Source organism: Lepidochelys kempii, chromosome 7 (assembly GCF_965140285.1).
Source record: "Lepidochelys kempii isolate rLepKem1 chromosome 7, rLepKem1.hap1, whole genome shotgun sequence".
In the NCBI taxonomy this organism is placed as follows: Eukaryota; Metazoa; Chordata; order Testudines; family Cheloniidae; genus Lepidochelys; species Lepidochelys kempii.
The window spans coordinates 82,868,605-82,883,321 of NC_136386.1; the positions used below are offsets into that span (position 1 = coordinate 82,868,605).

The 14,717-nt window shown below is 49.4% G+C and overlaps 1 long non-coding RNA gene across 1 annotated transcript in view; it reads left to right on the forward strand.

Moving 5' to 3' along the window:
- Window positions 1-976: 976 nt before the first annotated feature.
- Window positions 977-14,717, forward strand: part of LOC140915339 (uncharacterized) — a 29,858-nt gene continuing 16,117 nt past the window's right edge. The window contains exons 1-2 of the long non-coding RNA XR_012160137.2: window positions 977-1,171; window positions 1,999-2,066. This is a non-coding gene — a long non-coding RNA (uncharacterized LOC140915339). The remainder of the gene's footprint in view (window positions 1,172-1,998; window positions 2,067-14,717) is intronic.

The window sequence follows — 14,717 nt, forward strand, 5'->3', positions numbered from 1 at the left end:
CCTGTTGTCCAGTCCCAGCATCTGGCAGTCAGAGGCTTAGGAAAACACAGACCATGGGGCTGCTGACTAACAGCAGAGGTTACCTGTGGGGGGACATGCAGTGAGTGTCACACATCCCACCAGATTTGCAGCTTGGCTTGTATCGAGCATGCTAACATGGACTGAGCATGCTCAGGAACACTGATGCAGTTGGTTGCCCTCACTCTGTCCCCCCACTATTGACAGTCACAGGGTATCTCTGGGTAATAGCCATTGATAAACCTATCCTTCAGGAACTTATCTAATTCTTTTTGGAACCAAATTATAGCTTTTGGCATTCACAACATCCCCTGGCAATGAGTGCCATAGATTGATTGTACATTGTGCAAAGAAGTATTTCATTATGTTTGTTTTAACCTGTTGCCTATTAATTTCATTGGGTGACCCCCTGATTCTTGGGTTGCGATGTGGTAAATAACACTTCCTTATTTCCTTGCTCTACGTTATTCATGATTTTACAGACTGTGATGGTGCCCCCCATAAAGCTTTATGGAAATATGCTTATGAATATATATATAACATAACTGGAATATGTTCAATGCTACATATGCCATGTAACATATCTATGTAAAGGTTATGATCTACTGAATCTATTAATCCTATTTGTATGCATGTATCATTTTTGTATTCAAAGTTATGAATATTGGCTCTGTACTGGCTTGATTTCTAAATAACCTTGGTAGAACATTTGGTCAGTTCCTGGAGAAAAGAATTTGCAAAGTTAAGTGCCCAATCAAGAAGCACTTAAGGAACAATGCATCTTGGAATGCTCCAATCCACATAAGAAGTCTTCCTGGAGACATTCAAGATGCCATGTCAGCAATGGCTTCTGCCTGTAAAAACTGTGAGTCATGCATGGACATGTGACTTGCCCAGGTGACTCCAGAACTCCATCTTGGAGCTGGACTTTGCATAGGAGAGAGAAGGATGTCTCCACCCACAAGAGAAAGTCTATTTAAGCCCGTGGGAGACCCCTCCATTTTGTTTTCAGCTGGCTAAGGAGATAGCCTCTCCACCCCCAAGGATACCAGAAAGAAACTGGAACAAAGGACAGTAACCACAGGGGGTGTGAGTGCTTGCTGGACCCAGACTAGAAGCAGACTACTCTGTAAAAGAGAGCTTACTAGAACTGGTGAAGTTTTTATCTGTATTTAATTTGATTAGACATAGACTTGCGTGTTTTATTTTATTTTGCTTGGTAATTCACTTTGTTCTTTCTGTTACTACTTGGAACCACTTAAATCTTACTTTCTGTATTTAATAAAATCACTTTTTATTTATTAATTAACCCTAACTATGTATTAATACCAGGGGGGGGGGAGGGACAGCTGTGCATACTTCTATATCAGTGTTATAGAGGGCAAACAATTTATGAGTTTACCCTGTATAAAGCTTATAAAGGGTAAAAAGGATTTATTTAGGGTTTGGACCCCATTGGGAGTTGGACATCTGAGTGTTTGAAGACAGGAACACTTCTGTAAGCTGCTTTCAGTTAAGCCCACAGCTGTTAGGGGATGTGGTTCAGACCTGGGTCTGGGTTTGCAGCAGGCTAGCGGGTCTGGCTCAAACCAGGCAGGGCACTGAAATCCTAAGCTACCACGGCAGGAAAGCAGTAGTAGAAGTAGTCTTGGCACATCAGGTGGCAGCTCCCAAGGGGGTTTCTGTGATCCAACCTGTCACACAGACCTCTAGCATATCCTCCTTAGTCATCTCTGAATGGTTCCAGTCTTTTTAATTTGTGTTTATATGGAAGCTGTTCCATACCCTTAATCATTTTAATTGCCCTTCTCTGTACTTTTTCCATTTCTAAAATATCTTTTTAGATTAAGTGACCAGAATGGCACAAAGTATTCCAGCTGTGGAGTATCATAGATTTATATAATGGCATTATGATATTTAATGTCTTATTATCAATCGCTTTCCTAATGGTTCCTAACATTCTGTTCGCTTTTTTGACAGCTGCTGCACGTCGAGTGGATGTTTTCAGAAAACTAATCACAAGGACTCGAAGATCTCTTTCTTGAGAGGTAACAGCTTATTTAAATTCTATCATTTTATATGTATAGTTGTGATTGTTTTCCAATGTGCATTACTTTGCATTTATCAACATTGAATTTCATCTGCCAATTTGTTGACCAGGCACCCAGTTTTGTGAGATCCCTTTGTAACGCTTCCCAGTCTGCTTTGGACTTAACTATCTTGAGTAATTTTGTATCATCTGCAAACTTTGCCACCTCACTGTTTACCTTTGCCACCTCACCTTTTTTCCAGATCATTTATGAATATGGTGAACAGCAGCACAGGTCCCAGTACAGATTGCTGGGGGATGCTGCTATTTACCTCTCCATACTAAAAACAGATAATTTATTCCTATCCTTTGTTTCCTGTATTTTAACCAGTTATTGATCCACGAGAGGACCTTCCCTCTCCTTCCATGACTGCTTAGTTTGCTTAAGAGCCTTTGGTGAGGGACCTTGTCAAAGGCTTTCTGAAAGACCAAGTACACTATATGCTTGGGATCACCCTTATCCACTGTCGTGAAGCAGAGAAACTGCCTGCCAGCACACTAGTAGTTAAAGAGAGCCTGTGGGCCCAGCTAGCCCAACCTTATATTTGCAGCTGTCATAAATATAAAGGGAGGGGTAACCACCTTTCTGTGTACAGTGCTACAAAATCCCTCCTGGCCAGAGGCAAAACCCTTTCACCTGTAAAGGGTGAAGAAGCTAAGGTAACCTCGCTGACACCTGACCTAAAATGACCAATGAGGGGACAAGATACTTTCAAATCTGGAGATGGGGACAAAGGGTTTGGTCTGTCTGTGTGATGCTTTTGCAGGGAAAAGATCAGGAATGCAGCCTTACAACTCCTGTAAAGTTAGTAAGTAATCTAGCTAGAAAATGCATTAGATTTTCTTTTGTTTAATAGCTGGTAAAATAAGCTGTGCTGGAGGGAATGTATATTCCTGTTTTTGTGTCTTTTTGTAACTTAAGGTTTTGCCTAGAGGGATTCTCTATGTTTTGAATCTGATTACCCTGTAAGGTATTTACCATCCTGATTTTACAGAGGTGATTCTTTTATCTTTTCTTTAGTTAAAATTCTTCTTTTAAGAACCTGCTTGATTTTTCATTGTTCTTAAGATCCAAGGGTTTGGGTCTGTGCTCACCTGTACAAATTGATGAGGATTCTTAACAAGCCTTCCTCAGGAAAGGGGGTGTAGGGCTTTGGGGGATATTTTGTGGGAAAGACGTCTCCAAGTGGGCTCTTTCCCTTTTCTTTGTTTAAAACGGTTGGTGGTGGCAGCATATGGTTCAAAGACAAGGCAAAGTCTGTACTTTGGGAAAGTTTTAACCTAAGCTGGTAAGAATAAGCTTAGGGGGTCTTGCATGCAAGTCCCCACATCTGTACCCTAGAGTTCAGAGTGGGGAAGGAACCTTGACAGCAGCAATGCCAGATCTGGATGGGAGAGAAAAGTATGGAGCCTGGCTCAGTATGAGGCTGACTGGCAAAGAGGCAGGAGCTAGCTGCCTCCCTACCCGAGGGATGGATCACCAGCCTAGCCAAGGAAGCCACCAGGAAACAAACCCTGTCTTCCTGGACAACAGAGACTGAGAAAGATTCTTAGGAGCACCCAGCCTAAGAGGAACCTGGGTGACAGAAGTGCAGAGACCTTATGGGGGTTCCAACCCTGTCAGACTTAAGGCTGGAGGAATCTGGGACCGCAGCAGGATGCTGCCCAGGGCCCACTACTAGAGACAGCAACTTGGACTATAGTGGCCATGCCCCAAACTGAAGGGACAACGGTAGGAAGTAGCCCAGGGCAGTGGGCATAGACTTGCCGCTGGAAGGTCCCCAACCCAGAGGTTGCCCTGGGCTGGGACACGGTGGAGTGGAAGGGCTTGGATCCCCCTACCCTCCCTGCCTTAAAGGCTGAGGTATCTTGACCAGGGGACTAGAAGTGAAGTACTCTGACGACTAGGTCACCTGGCCTTCCAAGCCTCCTATTACCGCCACGTGTTTGGCCCCCTCAAAGAATTCTCATAGATTGGTGAGGCATTATTTCCCTTTACAAAACCCATGTTGACTCTTCTCCAACACATCATGTTCACTTATGTATCTGATAATTATGTTCCTTACTATAGTGTCAACCATTTTGCCTGGTACTGAAGTTAGGCTTACCAGCCTGTAATTGCCAGGTTTGCCTATTGGGCCTTTTTTAAAAATTAGCATCACATTAGCTATCCTCCAGTCATCTGTTACAGAATTGGATTTAAATGATAGGTTACATACCAAAGTTAGTATTTGTGCTATTTCATATTTGAGTTCCTTCAGAACTCTTGAGTGAATACCATCTGGTATTCGTTATTTATTATGGTTTAATTTATCAATTTGTTCCCAAACCTCCCCTAGTGACACCGCAATAGGGACAGTTCCTTCGATTTGTCAACTAAAAAGAATGGCTCAGGTGTGGGAAGTTCCCTCAACATCCTCTGCAGTGAGGATCAAAGCACAGAATTCATTTAGGTTCTCCACAATGGCCTTTTCTTCCTTCCCGATTGTCCTTGGCCCCACTGATTGTTTGGCAGGCTTCCTGCTTCTGATGTACTTAACATTTTTTTTGCTGTTAGTTTCTGAGTCTTTTACTAGTTGCTCTTCAAATTCTTTTTGGCCTGCCAATTATACTTTTACCCGTGACTTGCCAGAGTTTATGTTCCTTTCTATTTTCTTCAGTAGGATATAACTTCCAGTTTTTAAAGGAAGTGTTTTTGCCTCTTACAGCCTGTTTTACTCTGTTTAGCCATGGTGGCATTTTTTGGTCCTCTAATTTTTTATTTATCTTTTTTAATATTTGGGGTATACATTTAATTTGAGTCTCTTTTATGGTGTTAAAATGTTTCCATGCAGCTTGCAGGCATTTAACTCCTATAACTTGTGACAAAATGGCCAATGTTGGTATGGTGGGTCCCACACTTTTCTGGGTGGGTGGGTGGGGGCTAAGACACCACCCCTTGCCCCGGCTCTTGGGGCACCAAGGGCCCCACTAGTGGCCCAGGAAGATGGTAGAGAAGGGAAGGGGTCTGGGTTTGCTCCTCACTCTGAGCCCCAGCCACTCTCAACCCCTGCAGGATTCTTACCCTCGTCCCCCTTGGGTAGGGTTACCCCTGAGGCTGGGGGAGGGAGTCTCCCTACTCTGCTGGGGCAGGGTCTCACATCCTCCGGTTCTCTGGTCTTTCAATTCTCAGCAACACACCTTCAAAGTCTCTCCTTCCCACCCTATCTGCCTGAAGCAGGGGGGTTTTATTAGGTTCCTGCTGGTCCTTAAGTGGCTACAGGTGCTCCAATTAACCTGTAGTAACCTTCCCTAGTCTACTGGGAACCACCCCTTAATTAGCCTAGGGATTATATATCTCCTCTCTCCCACTCTCCCTGATCTTGCTGTATCACAGACCGTTTCTTTTAACGTCTATTGAGCTAGCTTCCTCATTTTTGTGTAGTTCCCCTTTTTGATGTTAAATGCTACTGTGTTGGGCTTCTTTGGTATTCCCCCCTCCCTGCCCCCCAACACAAGGATGTTAAATTTAATTACATTATGGTCACCAACACCAAGTGGTTCAGCTATGCTCACCTCTTGGACCAGATTCTGTGCTCCACTTTGGACTAAATCAAGGATGGTGTCTTCCCCTGTGGGTTCCAGGACTAGCTGCTCCAAGTAGTATCATTAATGGTGTCTAGAACAGGGGATCTCAAACTGGGGATTGAGCCCCTCAGGGGGTCATGAGGGTATTACCTGGGGGGGTTGTGAGCTGTCAGCCTCCACCCCAAACCCCGCTTTGCCTCCAGCATTTAAAATGGTGTTAAATATATAAAAAAGTGTTTTTAATTTATTAGGGGGGTCACACTCAGAGGCTTGCTATGTGAAAGGGGTCACCAGTACAAAAGTCTGAGAACCACTGGTCTAGGAACTTTACCTCTGCATCCCATCCTGAGGGGACATGCACCCAGTCAATATGGGGATAGCTGAAATCCCACATTATTATGGAGTTTTCTATTTTTATAGCTTCTGTAATCTCTCTGAGCATTTCACAATCACCATATCAATCCTGGTCAGGTGGTTGGTAGTGTATTTCCTACGGCCATACTCTTATTATTCAAATATAGCATTTCTATCCATAGAGGTGCTATGGTACAGTTTGATTCATTTAAGATTTTTACTATGTTTGACTCTGCTTTCTTTCACATATAGTGCCACTCCCCCCGCAGCATGACTGAAGTTAAACTAAGGCGATGCTATTGATCAGTGTGTCCTGATCAGCAAAATATTAGCTCTTCCTTTAATAGTGTTACTATTATTTACAGTGCCCAGAGATCTGATAGGGACCTTGTAGAACAGATAGTTAGACATGGTCCTTATATCTGACAGTCTCAGATTCGAAATACCAAGTGAGGGAGAGAACAGAAAGCGGAGGGATTGGACAAGGTTACATAAATATGATCATGCAGTCCATTGTAATACAAGTTTGTTTTTATACAGCACATGGCAGGATCTCAGCGTGCTTTGCAAACATCGATTTAATGCAAGCTGTGAACATACTCTGTGAGATAAGGGAAGTGTCACTCTCTTCAAGTGAAAAGAAAAGGAGTACTTGAGGCACCTTAGAGACTAACCAATTTATTTGAGCATGAGCTTTCGTGAGCTACAGCTCACTTCATCGGATGCATACCGTGGAAACTGCAGAAGACATTATATACACACAGAGATCATGAAACAATACCTCCTCCCACCCCGCTGTCCTGCTGGTAATAGCTTATCTAAAGTGATCATCAAGTTGGGCCATTTCCAGCACAAATCCAGGTTAAATGACTTGCTCAAAGCCACACACCAAGTAGGGAGCAGAGCCAAGAGCAGAACCCAGGTATCCTACTACTCTCAGACCTTCCCCATCCTTCCTCCCCACAAACCAGCCAAAATTTGAGCCTGCTTATATTGGAAAACAATGGGAATTTTGCCATTGACTTCAATGTGAGATTGGGCCCAAAGTGTGTTGTTAGACAATAAAAGGAAATTAATTATAGTCCATACATGTATTGTTCTCCCTTCAGAAACAGCAATAACTTTGTAAATTTATAAATGGAGTAGGGCAGTATCACACTAACACTGGCTAGTCGTAGTATATACTATACTCAGAAGCTAGTTTTCCCCAAGCACAGAAGGTCACAAGGTTCCTGAGAAAGTCAGTTATAAGACTTTAATTATGTCTACAGGGTGAAATTATCATGCCCCTTCTTTGTCCATTTTGCCCCTCCTGCTTAGCCTTCCTCAGACGGAGTGTCTGGGGCAGCGAGGACTGTAGGGTCTACTCACCTGGTACTCCCTGCTGTGGACAGGTGCACAGAGACATGGTAGGAGAGGGCAGGGAATTGGGTGGCCAAAGAAGCTGGCTTGGCACATGAGGGAATAAGCTGCTCCACAAAAAATGGGGATATAACTTAGTCCTCCCGTAAAGCAAGGGTGGACAGGTGACTTAGTGAGTCAGAATGCCTTCTCTGGTCTGGAGCCCAGACAGTTCCTATGGCAGTGCAGCTATGCACTACCCCTTACCCCAGACAGGTTGTAAAGTTACAATCTAGCCCACAAATACTAACTCCAGAGCCTTCCAGTCCTGCAAAATAAATAGTTTGCCACTCTCCATATTCAGTAGGCCGAGAGAGCAGATATAAATGAAATAAAAATGCAGACCTAGCTCTGTGAAGAGCCTACAGTTTGGAATAAAAACTCGAAAAAGTGTTGTCTTTAAAGAACATATATTAGTTTGCAGTCTTTTTGTGATATCATTAATATTATTTAAAAAAAACTGTTAGTGAGCAGAATCCAGATGGGCTGTGGTTTATCATCACAATGTGATCATGACGAAAGCATGGACAAAAATGCATTTAATAGAAAAGCTGCAGCACAGTTCCAGACCAGAAGGTGTCATTTAATATAAGAGCTTGTAGCAGGGTTGTATTGAAAAACCCGGGAAGTGAGCGGGCCCAAGCCCACCCACTGCTAAAGGCCCCTCCCCCAGCCTAGCAGGAGGGACCACTGGACCCAGGGACCAACTGATTACGGGGGACAACTAATGAAAAACAGGGATCTGAGTGAAGGTCAGAGGTTCAAAATGAGGATGCCGGATGGGGACACCAAGCAGAGAACCCTGGACAGCACCCACTGCTCCTCAAAGCTGTCGAGGGAGCCAGCGGACGCTGCCCAGTGGAACTCTGCCCTGATGCATGAAACTAGGGAGGAACGGAAATAGGCCCCACAGTCGCAGAGCACCACCTCATCTAACATCCTCCTCCTGGTATTATAGATGGAGACTTTGGCCAGAGCCAGGAGGAGGTTGACGAGGAGGTCTCGCGACTTCATGGGGCCACAGATAGGGTGTGCAAAGAGGAACAAGTGTGGGGGAAAAGTGCAGCCAGAGCCTCAACAAGAGGTTCTGGAGGAGCCGGAATAGGGGCTGCAACCTGGTGCATTCGAGATAAGCATGCACCAGGTTTTCCCTCACGCCACAAAAGGGGCAGGCCTCAGGTATAGGGGTGAACCGTGCGAGGTGCACGCCTGTGCTCACGGCTCCATGAAGGAGCTGCCAACTAATGTCCCTGGCGGGCCGTGGGACCAAGGTGGAATAAAGGCTGGCCCACCGGGGCTCCTCACCCTCTTTAGGTGGAAGATAGTCCCGCCATTTGGTGTCGGGGCGGGACACGAGGGTGAGGATGTATGGAGCACGAGTGTGTACAGATGGTTTCTGGGCACGGTTCGAAACCGGACTGGCTGCAGGGAGTGGGGGGGGGGCTCGCGGAACGGGGGCCCAAGAAAAATGTCCGGAGGGCCAGGGGTGAGGGGTGGGTGAGGAACGCCCTCTTGTAGGGCTCGCCGCAGGAAAGCGAGAGAATCGGGTGACAAGGTGGCCTTCGCCTCCTGGAGTACACGCCTAGGGGTTGGAAGGGTGGAAAGCCCCATGTGTCGTCCGAGCGCGTGGGGCTCCACCCAATCCCCCCTGTCGTAGTCCAGGAGGTCTCCGACTCTGGTGGTTTCTGCCAGGATCAACCTCCGACACATCGAGGGGAACTCCGCCACCTGCACACGGAGATCGAGGTTGTGTAGCAGGGGCTCCGCAAGGAGGTCCGCTCCCTCGGTGGCCACTAATGACCTGGTAGCTGAAAGAAGCTTCCAGGTCCGGAGGAGGTCCTGGTAGAAGACCGGCAGCTCGAAGAGGTCTCGCGGAAGGCCTCTCGGATGGAGGAAAAAAAAGCTGCCGGTCATATCGGCGCCCTCGGAGGCGGCGGAGGAAGGCGTGCGCCAACATGCTCCACGCCGGATTACCTGCACTGTAAAGGAGCCTCTGCAGGGCCTGGAGGTAGAAGACATGGACCTGGCTGTGCAAGAAAACCAGGCCCTGTCCTCCCTCCTCCCGGGGAAGACTCAAAACCCCTGCAGAGACCCAGTACAGCCCAGGCCAGAAGAACTCCAGAGCCATCCTCTCGGAGCCTGGCCAGGATCCTCGGGGCAGGGCTCAGGGTGTTGAGTCAGTGCCAGAGCATGGACAGGACCAGTTGGTTCAGCACCAGCACCCTCCCTCGCAGGGAGAGACACCGGAACAGTCCTGTTCATCTCCGGAGCCGCTCACCCACCCTGGCCTCCAAATCCTGCCAGTTCTCTGACGGAGAAGGATGTGTGGCGGATAGATAAATGCCAAGATAGAGCAGCTGACCTGCGCTCCACTGGATGGCTTGAAGCGCGGGTGGGAGGGAGCTCACCTGCCACCCGTCCCTGACCACCAGGCCAGAGCTCTTGATCCAGTTGACCCGGACGGAGGAGGCCGCCAAGTAAACGGGTTGGCAGGCCTCCACCCACACCAGGTCGTCTGGGTCCTGGACCACGAGGAGCATGTTGTCAGTGTACGCCGACAGGACCAGCCGCAGCTCCGGCTCCCAAAGCACCAAACCCGTCAACCTCTGGCAGAGGAGAAGGAGGAAGGGCTCGATCGCCAGAGCATACAGCTGGTCCGAGAGGGGGCACCCCTGCCATACTCCCCGCCCGAAGCTGAACGGCTCGGTCAGAGTCCAGTTGAGCTTGACCAGACACTCCGCGTCAGCATACAGCACCTGGAGAAAGCCCACAAACTGGGGCCCAAAGCTGAATGCCCCCAGGGTGCCCAGGAGATACCTGTGGTCCACCCTGTCGAACGCCTTCTCCTGGTCCAGGGACAGGAGGGCGAAAAACAGACCATCCCTACGCCCCAGCTTCAAGAGGTCCCAGACCAAATACAAGTTGTCAAAGATGGTCTGGCCCAGGATGGTGTAGGTCTGGTCGGGATGGACCACGTCCGCCAGCACGGACCCCAGCTGCAGCGAGATGGCCTTTGCTACGACCTTATGGTCAGTGCTGAGGAGCGAGATGGGACGCCAATTCCGTAGTTCATGGAGGTCCCCCTTCTTTGGCAATAAAGCGAGCACAGCTCGCCTGCACGAGAGAGGGAGGACCCCGTTTTGCAAAGACTCGGCCCAGACGATAACGAGGTCCGGGCCAAGGACGTCCCAGAACACGTGATAGAACTCCAAGGTCAGCCCGTCCATGCCCGGAGATTTATAAGTGGGCATGTGACGGAGGGCTTACGAGAGCTCGGCCAGAGAGAGAGGCAGCTCCAGCCAGTCTCGGTCACCTGTGCTGACCGTCGGGAGTTTGGTCCAGAGCACCCTGCGGGCATCAGCATCGGTTGGATCTGGGGAGAAAAGGCTAGCATAGAAGGCCCTGGCCCTTCCATGCACCTCCTCCAGATCTGTGAGGGGGGGGTCCCGTCCTCCGCCAAGAGGCAGGTGATGTGCTTTTTGGCCCCCCTCCTTTTCTCCAAGGTCTAGAAGAAGTGGGAGTCGCGATCCATCTCCCAAAGGGGGCGGATGCAGGATCAAACAAAAGCACCCCGGGCGCGATGGCCCTCCAGGGCCCGGAGCTCCTCCCGCTTCTCCAGGTACACTGTGCGGAGGAGTGGATCCTCAGGGCCGGAGGTGAGACGGCTCTCTAGCTCTAAAACCTCCCGCTCCAACTACCCTATCACCGCATCCCTCCGCCAGGTGGCGCCCCAGGTGTAGTCGCAGCAGAAGAGCCATGCGTGCACCTTCCCCACATCTCATCACCACCTCGCCGAGGGAAAGGCATGCTGCTGCTGCTGCCGCTGCCCCTGCCAGGCCAGCCAGAACTCCCAGAAGGATGCCACGAAGCCCACGTCCTCCAGCAAGCTGTTACTGAAATGCCAATAGGCTGGCCCCGGCCTCTCCGAACTGAGAGAGGCTGTCACGGTCACCAAGTGGTGATCCGAGAATAGGGCTGGCCAAACGCCGGAGGCGTGGGCTCGTGCCAGATGGAAACGTGAAATATAAATGCGGTCCAACCGGGAGTGGCGTGACCGATCCTCCTCCACCCGGACATAAGTAAAGGTAACGTTGTCGTCCAGGTGGTAGTCACACCAGACATCCACCAGAGAGTGATGGTCCACGATCTCCCTGAGGACGCCAGCGGCTGCCTGGGATGTCTCGACTCCTGAGTGGTCCCGGTCTTCAAGGGTGGTGTTGAAATCCCCACACAGGACCAGGCATGCGTGAGGATCCAGAGTGGCGAGGAAGGCCAACGCCTGCCGATAGAAACGCACTCGTTTCTGGCCTGCGTTCGGGGCGTAAACGTTGACCAGGTTTAATCTCAGCCCCTCCACGCAGGCCCGGATGTGCAACAGGCAACCGGCACGACCTCAGTTACCCTCAGCACCTTGGGCCATAGCTCGGGGGAGAACAGGTGGCCACCCCAGCTGAACGGGTGCCGAGGTGGCTAAAGTAGACCTCGTCCCCCCACTCCAGCCATCAGCTAGCCTTGACGGCTGGAGCCGTGTGAGTCTCCTGCAGGAAGATCACAGAGTACCCCCTCTCCCGAAGGAAGGAGAGCACCTGACTCCTGCAGAGACCCACGCTACAGTCCCTGGTGTTCAGCATAGCAAAAATGGTGTCCTTCATAGAGAGGGCTGGGGCGAATCCTCACGGGCAGGGTGATCGGCCTCCAGAAGGCCCCGCAACAACTCATGTTCAACCCCAAAGGTCATCAGGGAGTCACGGAACTTATGGGCCCACCCGTAGGCCACGAGGCCCTGCCTCCCGGTCCCTCTCCCCCAAAAGGCCCTTCATGGCCCACAGGATGCAGTGGAAGTCCCCCCAGCACTGGAGGGCGAGGTGCACCTTGCCCTTTGAGCCACAGGTGTACAGCAGGAAACGGCGCAACTCTTCCCTCAGCGCAGAGGGGGAGGTGGCAGCCAACCTGCTGCCGTCCTCCAGTGAGGCCCCTAAAAGATCTTCATGGCCTACACAGAGGGGCAAGCATGGAGCGAGAGGAGGTAGAGGAGCGCCAGCCAGCAGCAACAGCCCAGGGAAGGAGCTCCAAACAGCAGTAGCAGCCCAGGAAGGGAGAGAGCTCCAGCCAGCAGGGCAGCCTGAACAGACTGACCTCTCCTTCCTGTAGTGGGGTGGTTACCCGCTCCAGCCCTGATAGGGCTTGAAATCAGCCCTGGGAGAGGGCTGAGGCTGCTAGAGGGCTGCTGCTAGGGAAAGCAGTGAGCCTTGGCTGATTGGGGAAACAACCACATCTGCGGCCATGCCCCAGTCAGGGCCCAGCTGGTCTTTATAAGAGGGCAGTGGGCCAGGACACAGTCTCTCTCTAGACGTTGAGAGAGAGGGGCCTGACTGCTAGAAGCTAAGCAGGGTACCTAAAGTGGAGCAGGGCTGGGGAGCTCTGGCCTGAGAAACCCCCAGGCTGCAGGCTTTGATGAAGGCCTAGGAGAAGGGTACTGGGGTTGCAGAGGGCAGCCCAAGGGTAGGCAGAAGCAGCAGGTCCAGGTCCTCCTTGCCGATGATGAGTAGCAATTATACTGCAGTCTGCCCCAGGGAGCAGGGGCTAGATGGTGACTGGCAGTAGCCAAAGACTGGGGTGAGGCGGGGATAGAGGGTGGGGGGCCCCGGGGGGGGGGGAGACCCAGATCTGTGAGGATACTGCCAGGGGGCAGCACCCCGGCGTGAAAGGGACACCAGGGTCCAGGAGGGACTCGGGGCCCAGCGGCAAGCAGGACACTGGCCTGCAGAGGGCGCTCCAGAGGCTGGAAACACTAATTCCCTGAACAACCAGCAGGAGGCGCCGCAGGGGTGAGTCCCACCCCGTCACAGAGCTGAAGTGCTGCATTATCAGAAAAGGGGATAATGATATGAAACTTTATGCTAAACGCTTCTAAAAAGTGGATGTAAGGAACACGGCCCAGAATTAACCCCTGGTTTGCTATATCTTGGAAAAATTAGAACAATAGAATCAATTACCAAGCTTCACACTGTAAAAGAATACAAATAAAGCATTTGCTGTACTCCAGTGGCTCTCAACCTTTCCAGACTAGTCTCTACCCCTTTCAGGAGTCTGAGTCGTCTTGTGTACCCCCAAGTTTCACCTCACTAAACTACTTGGTCACAAAAATCAGACATAAAAATACAGAAGTGTCACAGTACACTGTTACAGAAAAATTGCTTACTTTCTCATTTTTGCCATATAATTATAAAATAAATCAACTGGAATATAAATATTGTACTTACATTTCAGTGTATAGTATATAGAGCAGTATAAAGTCATTGTATGAAATTTTAGTTTGTACTGACTTTGCTAGTGATTTTTACGTAGATTGTTGTAAAACTAGGCAAATATCTAGATGAGTAACCCCCTGGAAGATCTCTGGGTACCCCCAAGGATACGCATACCCCTGGTTGAGAACCATTGCTATATGCTAGTCAGAGATGCTTTTCACAATGAAATCCTATAGCCTGGTGCACAGAGGAGGTTGATCAAGATGTCAGTCGATACGTTTTGCTTTGCTAATTACCAGCATAGAGATAGGCCACAGTAATGATTCAAACCACAACAGCCTGCAAAAGTGTGTAAGTGTCACTACAGTGTTTGGGGCCATTGCTGTAAATACTATGTGTAGTGGCAGTTGTAACAGCACCGAGGATTGCAATACTTAATTCATTAAAGGAAGTAGTGTCTGGTGGGTTAAGTGCAGGACTGGGATTCAGGTGATCTGGGTTTGTTCTTGGCTCTTCCACAGACCTTGGGCAAGTCAATGAATCTGTCTGTGCCTCAGTTTCTCCATGTGTAAGGTTAGGAAAATGATACTTCCCATTCTCAGAGGGGATCGTGAGGCTCAATTCATTAGTGTGTGTGTAAAGTGCTTTACGGTCTGTGGATGGAAGGGGCTCTGGAATGCACACAGTATTGTTGCATTATCACAGTTCACAAATGTTACAGCACCTGTGAGAATTTCCCCTTATGTTAAAAGCAGCTGCTAGTGATGTCTGCAATGTGGAGCACAGGTCTGTGTGAGCCCCCTGTGTCTCAGTGTGGAGTAGGGGTGAGATGTGGCTGTGGATCTGTGTCTAACCCCGTGGTTGGGAGTGAAGCAATCATTCTCTTCATGGAAGGGAGAGTAGCTGACACTGATCCATTTCCCTGTGGATGTTCAAGTGGCTCTAATGGTATGCCACAGCCTGGGATTCCTTCCTCTTTTATTCCCCATCATGTCTTTTACTCTTAGAACAATGAAGAATATGTCAAAACCCCATGG